Here is a 9,127-nt window from a genome sequence, read left to right on the forward strand (position 1 = left end):
CTAAGAATTAAATCTTGGAAGTGGAGGGCTGGGCTAGCACAGAGGCCGTTTCTGTCTTGGCACATCTGGGCACATCTTGCAACAATCAAATGCTCAACCGTCTTTTCGGACATGGAGGCACGGAACTGTGTGTGAGCCTTTCTGACTTTGCTGAAAGCTCTTTCACACTCTGCATTGCTATGCGGGAGTTTCAAGACCCCCAGCATAACTTTCGCAAGTTTACCATACTTCAAAGTGCCATCCACTTCTGGCAGATCGGAGACCGCACGCCACTGCTGGTCGATCCGCTCCTGCTTTGTTACTTCAGCGGGTAGTTCTTCCAATTGAAGATGGGCAAACTGCCTGAATATCGTCCAGAGCAGGATTGACACCTTGCCCCTCCTGAACTGGTACAAGCAATGGGAAGCGGTTGACTAGATATTTGATATCAGCAAACCTGGCATGTTCAATGGAAGCAAGCCATGCCACTTCTGCACTCTTCAACAGGACACACTTCAGTGGAAATTTCAAGATCATGTACCTACTCTGTATCCGGCACGAAGAATCTTCTGATTCATGTAAAAAACTCCTCCCCCGCTTCTTTCTTCAGGCTTTACAAGCTCTGCATGGTATGGCTGCCAATTACTAGGTCTTCATCATCTCTTTGGGTGGTTGAAGACTTGTACTCAACGTCTGTCAGCACAGAAAAAAAAACGCATACAACGCACCACACGAAGCACATGGGGAAACAAAGAAGGCAAGTGTCTGCTACCACCCGGTGGATATAACGCTTTTCGGCCAAAAGCGTTATTCTCACCCATGCGTCACATCCGCATCCGGCTGTTTTTTTGCATAAAAATGTTCTACAAATTTACCGAACATAAATATTTTAAATGCAGCTTAATTTTAGGAACGTTTGCCTGCTATGTCTTGTACAATTATTTCTTTTCCGTGATGTAGCTGTGCGGCTAGCGTTGTTGTCATGCGAGCCGATGAGCGAGCCTATTGCGCCGCACACCCGCGTAACGTTTCCCGCGTCGTTCAACGTTCTTTCTACAGTGGTAAGTGGTTTTGTTCATTGTTCAATCGCTTGTTTTGCTGCGATACCTTACCTCTTGACCTTGTGCTATGTGTGAAATTATACAATCTCCATTCTTTTGTCCCTGGCTCCTTAGATCCGCCACAGTTAAGCGCGAAAATTTTCAGACAAAGGACGTGCTTACGAGTTCGGTCCCGTGGCTTTCGAACTTATCGCTAAATGCGTGTCTGCCACGCACGACATCGTGTACGCTGGTGGCAATGCATATTCTTCAGCATCGGTTGCTAACAAGTGTCCCCTTGTCTCATCTATCCTGTCGAGGTACTGCAGGAGTGTTCGTAGCTGGACTAGCTGGTTCATTGCTCGGATTGAACAGCGCTAAGACGGGACAAAGTCAAGCGAAACAACCACTGTTTATTTTAAGTAAATATTATTTATAGGGGAACATAGCGAGCATGGTTATCTGTGTGCGCATTGCAGCACGCGGAGAAACACATCAAATAGGCTGTGATAGTGCGTATCTAACGAGTTGCAGCGCCTTGCATGTGAAATGTGAACCTCTCCTATCTCGCCAAATATGCGAATTCTCTGCTTAGCGGGGCCGAGAGTGCATGCCGCTCAGGAGCTTATTGGCTATGCTGTGCAGCAGCTGATCTGGATACCCAGCGGAGCGGAGACGCTGGATTTAGACGGCAATAGCAATCCCTCTTCACGTCCTGCGAGCACTCAGTGCAGTCCAGTTTTGGGGGTCAAATCTAGCATCTCCACTCTGCTGGGTTACCAGATCAGCTGCTGCACAGCAAGCCAATAAGCTCCTGGCCGATATGCACTACAGTCAAGCGCCCGTATAACAGCGTGTGGGACTGCGATACTTGTTCATTACACATATCACTTCACTTTATACGTCACGCACTTCATTGACACAATAAAGCAGATAAGCATACCGAGAGAAACAATCGTCAGAATTAAACTGCAGTAGGCGAAAAAAGTCAACAATTTTCTTGTGCGGAGTAGTAAGACGTACTGAATACGAACCCACCACCGACCTGCTGCTGTTGAAGTGTACGGTGTGCTGCGGCGCGTGTTCAGGGAGTGATGAGATCTACATTTGCAGCACATCAAACGCCGTTACCGCTTCACGGTTGTCATAACGCTTCGCTCCTCTGCAAGCTATTCGTCACTGCTCGCCTGATCATTTGTGGCGTCCCTTTTCTCCATGATGGCCTCCGTGATGTGGTCAGTTGTCAAGTCAGAGAAAACCAGGGCCTGATCTTCCACCAAGACGTTTTTGTCAGCCGTCACAACCGATGCTACGATGCAACACGCACTGTACGTGTTTATCGATTCCTACAGCTACCTGGCTGAACTGGATGACTCACTGGATGCAGATGACTATCAGCTGCACGTTACCATGTGTGCAGCCGCACACATTGTAACATGCGGTATTCGTTATCAAACCACAATTCAGCAATTGGGAATGCATTAATTTTTTTGTTAGACAGGCAAATTTGCTGTAGTGGTCTTCGCAATACATAGAAACATAAAAATCTGGCCAGGCCATGTGGCATGCTTCATTGTACAGGCTATTTCGTAGTAGAAACGTTCATTATAGTGGTGTTTGACTGTATACGGCTCCAAAGAAAATCCCGCCAGAAGGGCACAAGGGGAGAAGTCATCCCGTGTGTCTGCTTTTCTCATCGACCAACCAGCTGAGGGTGCTGTGCAGAAGAGTTTACCTAGAGAAAGTGCACGAGAGCTGTACTAGGAATCCGGCAACACCCTCTGTCAAATGCGACGAGGAAGTCCTATACGAAGCTCCACTACCCTGCAAAGAATCATACATTGGTCAGATGGGGCGATGCATCAGCGACCGGCAGCATGCTTGCCCAGCATCTGAAAAGTTGCAATCTGAGGCCTGCTGTGTCTCGAAAAGGCACAGAGGCCAGCGTGCACGTGAGATATGCATGAGCACGCTGTCCGTGGCCCCGGTGGGCAGAGAAATCGCATATTTGGCGAGATAGGGGAGGTTCACGTTTCACCTGCAAGACACTGCCACTCATGTTAGATGTGCACTATCACAGCCTATTTGATCTGTTTCTTCGTGTGCCGCAATGAGCACACAGATAACCATGCTTGCTTTGTTCCCCTATAGACCAGAATTTTACCGAGTCGGCCATTTTGCGGCACCCGGTGCGCCATCTGGCGGGCATTTCTTGGGGACTGCGTCGCGAGCAGACGACGTCGCAGTCACACGCTGTTGTTCCGTGCCATGCGTGGATGCTAGACGTCCCAACGGCATCAAAAATCGGTAAGTGCCATTTATTCGGTATGTCAGCAGCGCAAACTTTATTAGTTCTTCAAGGAGAACGTTCAAAGCGTCCGAGAGCTGTCAGGTTTGCCCATAAATTCCGTTCTCAACCCGCTAAGGCGGCGTACCCTACACACGCTTTGTCCTCATGGGTGCTACCTATGAGGCTACGTTTCGCCGCACCAGCAAAACGCCCGACCTTTTATCACCAACTGATGTTTGTTTTCTTAATTCTATTGTTATAGTTTGTCAATAAAATGACCAGAAAATGCCTCCAGAGCACAGAAATGTGCGATAAGAATTGAGCATGCGGGTGAATAAACAGCGCTTCAAAAATCAGCGTACGACCGTACTTGCCCTCGCAAATTTGCTGGTTCGAAATCTTTCCGATTCAGCGTTGCTACTCATTCGCGGCGGCACTCAAGGGACGCAGGAAATTTGTGCAGCGAATAGATTCCGCACATGCAGACACTTCTTTTGTCGTGGTGCACTTCGCGCATTTCTTGTATGAGCACTTTGTGCTCACGCTGATTGTTGTTGCAGCCAACAACGGCGTAATGATGCCCGGGCGAGTAGATTCTTTACATCGAAAGTAAAGGCAATGACGGCAACCTGCCCAGAATTAAGAAAACAAACATCAGTTGGTGATAAAAGGTCGGGCGTCCTGCTGGTGCGGCGAAGCGTAGCCTTACAGGCAACCCCCGTGAGGACAAAGCATGCGTAGGGTGGCACACCGCCTTAGCGGGTTGACAACGGAATTTATGGGCGTACCTGACTGCTCTCGGACGCTTTGAACGCTCTCCTTGAAGCACTGTTAAACTTCGCGCTGCTGACATACCGAATAAATGGCACTTACCGATTTTTGATGCACTGGGACGTCTGATATCCACGCACGGCACGGAGCAACAGCGTATGACTGCGGCGGCGTCTGCTCGCGACGCAGTCCCCAAGAATTGCCCGCCAGATGGCGCACCAGTCGTTAAAAAATGGCGGCGCCCAGTGCACAGTGGTTAGTCAGCTCCTGTGGTTGTTTCACTTCACTTTGTCCCACCTTAGCGCTGTTCAATCCATGGTGAGGTACCGCCTCCGACAACTATCTGTACAGAGGCTATAAGTTAAAATCCAAATTTATCCAGGCTTTTTTTTTTCTTTCCTTTTTACACAGGCTAAGACTAGCCTTAAATGCGCAATTTCTTATATTTCTAAGCAATATTTTTCTTAGCTGGAGACAGAGCATGCCGCTGTTCACCATTAAGTGCTATCATTAAGCATTTTGTTTATCAGTGTTGAAAGGCTTAACACGGTTTTTTCAATTTTGCGTCAGTGCATGGGTGAGAGAGAGGGAGAGCTAAAGCTGTGTTACACTATTTACATCCTAATCGTGGCAGTTTTGAATTATTGGGCAGTGATGGTGGAGTCTGGCTAAGATATGTATGCGCATTACTGACGAGTGCCAAGTGCATGTGTAAATGCATTCTTTTGCGCCCAACTTCTGAATGTTGTACACTCTGTGCTGCATGTTGGAACTAACAATGTAGAGTGTGCAACGATGCTCATTGCCAAGTTCTAAACATTCATATCTAATTTAAGCATCAACCAGAGTGTCATAATTGTGCTGTCTGCCATCTTGCCGTGCTAGATGAGCCTGCATAAAGGCAATTTGGGCATTTACTGTGTATGACCTGAAAGCTTGCAACAGTGATGCTCGGGAGACAAACCTGTCGTTGCAGTACCTGTACCCCAAAGGCCATATCTACCTGGATGGCCCCGGAGAACCATGGCCACCACTAAAGGGGATAGCGTTTACTTTACCAAGCACAGCAGTTAGGTAAGTGCATTACAACTCATGAATTGAAGTAATCTGAGTTGCCATAGTCTTGCCCATGTTCTGCAGTAGGCTGCAGAACGAACCAATGGCCCACTACCCCTTTTCTGGTACTAAAGTTGCTACTACTTTTAAAGGACAACTGTAGTCAAAGTTCCGACCTCTTGAAAACACTATTTCCATATAGTCTGCAGAAAAAGAAATCAAGCCTGCAAAATACAACAGCTGAAATACGCGCGTGGATGCCGCAAGCGTTCAGCAAAAATTGGTGATTTTGAAACCAAAATCGAGGAGAGCGCAGCCATTAAAACGACGTTGCAGCCATCCAGTGAGCAGCCGGTCACCAGCTCGGGAGCAAGCCTGCGCGCAAGCTCTATGCGCGCACGGGGCAGCAAATGGGTGGAGCGTTCGCAGCAGAGCTCGACCGGTTCTCCAGCTGCGTGGCTGGCCAGAGGAAGAAGCCTCGGACAGCCGGACCGTCACAGGCATGTCGTGGCTGTTTAGGCGATCCGCTGGCAGGTGCAGCGTGGTATGCAGTGGAGCTTTTTTAAACGCATCCGACTGATTAACGAAGCATTTCACGGGGACACCACTCATGTCCCAGCTGATTTGGTGGTACGTACTACACGTTAAAAATAAATTTGGTCGGGGTGAGACTTGAGTGCAGCTGGCCTTTAATTGCCTCACATGGTGTGGTGGTATCGCATGGGTCTTGTTAAACTAGCTTTCTTCTTACCGCAACACACAGACCAGGGCCGTAGCCAGAGAGGGGGTTTGGGGGTTTGAACCCCTCCCGAACTCTTTTCCAGGCAGCGTATAAGCAATACTTACTGTTGCTTTCGGCAAAACTACCCCCTTCCCAAAACCAATAACCCCCTCCGAAAAAAATTCTGGCTACGGCCCTGACACAGACTATTGGGAACATTTTTTTTTTAACTCAGCTGCCATTGTACTAATACTCAGCGTGGTGTCTTGTGGGTTTCTTTACTGCTGCTTTGTGTCAAGTGAAGACCAGAAGTGCAACCACATGAAGCAAGTGCAGTAACGGATGCAACAAAAGTAACCATGGGTGCAAGGACCGAGTAGTGTAAGCAACTGCCACCAGGCCCCTTTGCCACTGACTTGTGTCATGTCGCTCGCCCAGGAACAAGTGAAACTACAGAAGTCAGCAACAGAGAGGCCCAGCGGCAGGGTACTAGCTTGTCGCTTGCACTACTTGGTCAGTGCTCCAATAGAGTTATGCTTGTGCATGCATACATTTATCTGCTTTGTTCCAATGGAATTTTGGAGGCTTTTGGGGCTCATAACGATGTCATTGAAAGTTGTTTTAAGTCGTTAGATGTGCATGACGACCTGTTGAATGAATTTAAAAATGCACTAATGATTACTGTACTCCCTAATTTGTGCACAGTGCAAACTGCAACCTTCTCAGTCACGGCGCATATTTGCTGTGTCTCGGGAAGTGAGTGCGTGATCAGTGAACGCATGGTGGCGGGCGCTACTGTGCTGTTATCTCACAGCGCGCCATCGCCGCCGGCGACCTTGTTGTTCCAAATGGTGTTTGAACCTCCCGCGCAAACATCACATGGTTTAGATGGCCTACGCACGGAGTAGTAGCGTCTGCCGAAAGTGTGCAGGGGAGGCAGTGAGAGAGATGGTGCCATAGCAGTGCGTGCCGCCCTTTCCCTCACAATTTCACCAGGCACTCCGATGAGCGTCTTGTGCTGGCTCAGCATACTGCCCCCCCCCCGCAAATAAGCAAAAATGTCATGCTCCACACAGACAAAACAAAAAATTTCAGATATACATTTTGTACACATACTAGTAGTGCAAAACTCCTGCAAATATGAAATGCCTAACTAAGATTTCTTGACCTACAAAAAATAAAATTATCCCTTGCGGGGTTTCATGCCTCTAAGAAAGCAGTTCCTCGAACTTGTTAAACATAAGTTGTCCGCACATGCATCGCAGAAAACATGGTTTGGTGCACCACTCTTTGTTAATAGTGCAATTTAGTTTCCATGCTTTTGCATTTTCTGGGGCTTGTATTGAACAAGGGTACCGGCATACACACTTTCACTTTCCATACAAAAATACGATGAATAAGAATTGTCCTCGGGGTCAGCTCTCCTAATATCATCCAAACATTCCCATGCAGGCTTGTCAGAATCATTAGAAAGGTGGCGTTTCCATGGCATGGTCACATGTGATGCCGCCGCTATAGCTTATCTTCAGGGTGCCCGTCACATAACTCCGGTGACGCTTTATAAAAAAATAGGCACTTCGCGAAAAGCAAAATGTCTCTAATACTCAGTAGATGGAGCCAGCTCTTAGTGCGTGCTTGGAAAGCGCCAGATTCAAATGGAAAATTTAAATTTTTAACTTGAAAGCATTGATAAACTACTATTGATTTGAATAGGCGTGGGCAGGAAAGTGGTAATATTGGTGTGTGCACTGTACCACTAATCAGACTTCAATAGTTCAAACTCAGGTTAATTTGAACAAAGTTTCATTTTTGGTGCTCTTTGCTCTAGTTGGCCGTGTGTCATCAAAAACCCATATAATAATTTCTAATGAAATTTTTCGTCTCCTGAAAGTTTGAATTAACGAGGTTTGTCTGTATGTTTTGTGTCAAGCTTTGTGATTCTTTTTTTTTTCGGTTGGGTGTGTGTGCGTGTGTGGACTTTTTTTTTTTTTAGTGCTGTACAGTTGAGCCCACTTGTTTCAGATGTGGCAAACTGGCACGATGGTAAGCCTTGATAGAAACATAAGGTTAGGCTTCTCCTAAAGATGTATGTCATTGTTTATCCAGTTATTACATAAATATGATGGCTAAGGCTATACTCAATGAATAACTAAAGTTACACCACTTTTGCTCAAGTAATAGACTTGGAAAATTTTCCTTTTATGGTATAAAGTGCATGCTGGCTGGCACACCATCCAAGGCACATGACAAATTAAGCAGCAAAGGTACTCTTTGTGCAGACACTTAAGAGATTTTGTTGGACCGAAGTGGGGAAGGAAGGAGCATGAATCAGATAACTTTTAGTCAGTGTCCGGCTTTTGCTGGGTAGCAAAATCTGCTCAGTGAAGCCTATAGGATGTTCACTGACCAGTGAAGTGTCGCAGTTCTTGTGTGAATGGCAGCCGTAGGGCAACTTTCTATGATATTCACCTCGTGCAGTAATCTGGGCCATTTGAAAAATCAGGTGGTTGCTATACAAGCAACACTAGCCACCAACTGCAGCAGTGCTCTAGCCTTGCTTTATTGCAGGAATCGAATGCACACCAAATTCTCATAATAATGCATTCCTTGCGTGCCTGTAATGGCCTTCACTCTATTCAAAATTGTCCACCTGGCAGCCACAAGTGGGTTCACTGCAGTGTTAACCTCTGCGCTCACGTGGACCAAGAAAGGCTACTCCATAGTATTATTGCCCGTACGCACCTCGGTTTTATTGTGCATGACATTCTTTGTAAATTGCGTGGCACATCATTCTTCTTTTATTGTGCATGACATTCTTTGTAAATTGCGTGGCACATCTCCATGCAGGTTCAAGCAGCTGTGGCCATCTGCAAGCGTAGCGCTGCCAAGCACCAAGGCTTCTTTTTGGTCTACAGTAGGAGTACATGTGTGATACCCAGAAATGTATGACATCTGCGTGATGTACACTTGTTGCATTAATAAAATTGGGAGCACTGTTCCACTGTTCACTTTTTTGTCAGGTTACACACAAGCTGAGAACATGCATGTTTTGATATGAAGACTTTTTCATTGTTCAAGCATTTTTCTCATTGCAAAAAGTTTCCTATCTGAATATGACAGCCATGGACAGCCAACACTGGTGGACAACATAAGAAGACACGGGTAGCCAACGCCACTGCTAAATAGGGCAGATGTGACCACTTAAATGGCTAGTGTGCTAAGCACAATTGGCACGGTGTACAAAAGGCAAGAGAGCAGTGCCTTTGGACA

At 46.8% G+C, this 9,127-nt stretch overlaps 1 long non-coding RNA gene across 1 annotated transcript; it reads left to right on the top strand.

Annotated features, from left to right (window-relative positions):
• Positions 1-4,335: 4,335 nt before the first annotated feature.
• LOC144179613 (uncharacterized) lies at positions 4,336-8,855 on the top strand. Its single transcript, XR_013324308.1, has 2 exons — positions 4,336-5,154; positions 8,705-8,855. It is a non-coding gene; the product is annotated as an uncharacterized LOC144179613 (long non-coding RNA).
• The last annotated feature ends 272 nt before the right edge of the window (positions 8,856-9,127 follow it).

This window comes from Haemaphysalis longicornis, unplaced genomic scaffold, assembly GCF_048455015.1.
Source record: "Haemaphysalis longicornis isolate Haplotype H1 unplaced genomic scaffold, Haemaphysalis longicornis Haplotype H1 scaffold_4, whole genome shotgun sequence".
In the NCBI taxonomy this organism is placed as follows: Eukaryota; Metazoa; Arthropoda; class Arachnida; order Ixodida; family Ixodidae; genus Haemaphysalis; species Haemaphysalis longicornis.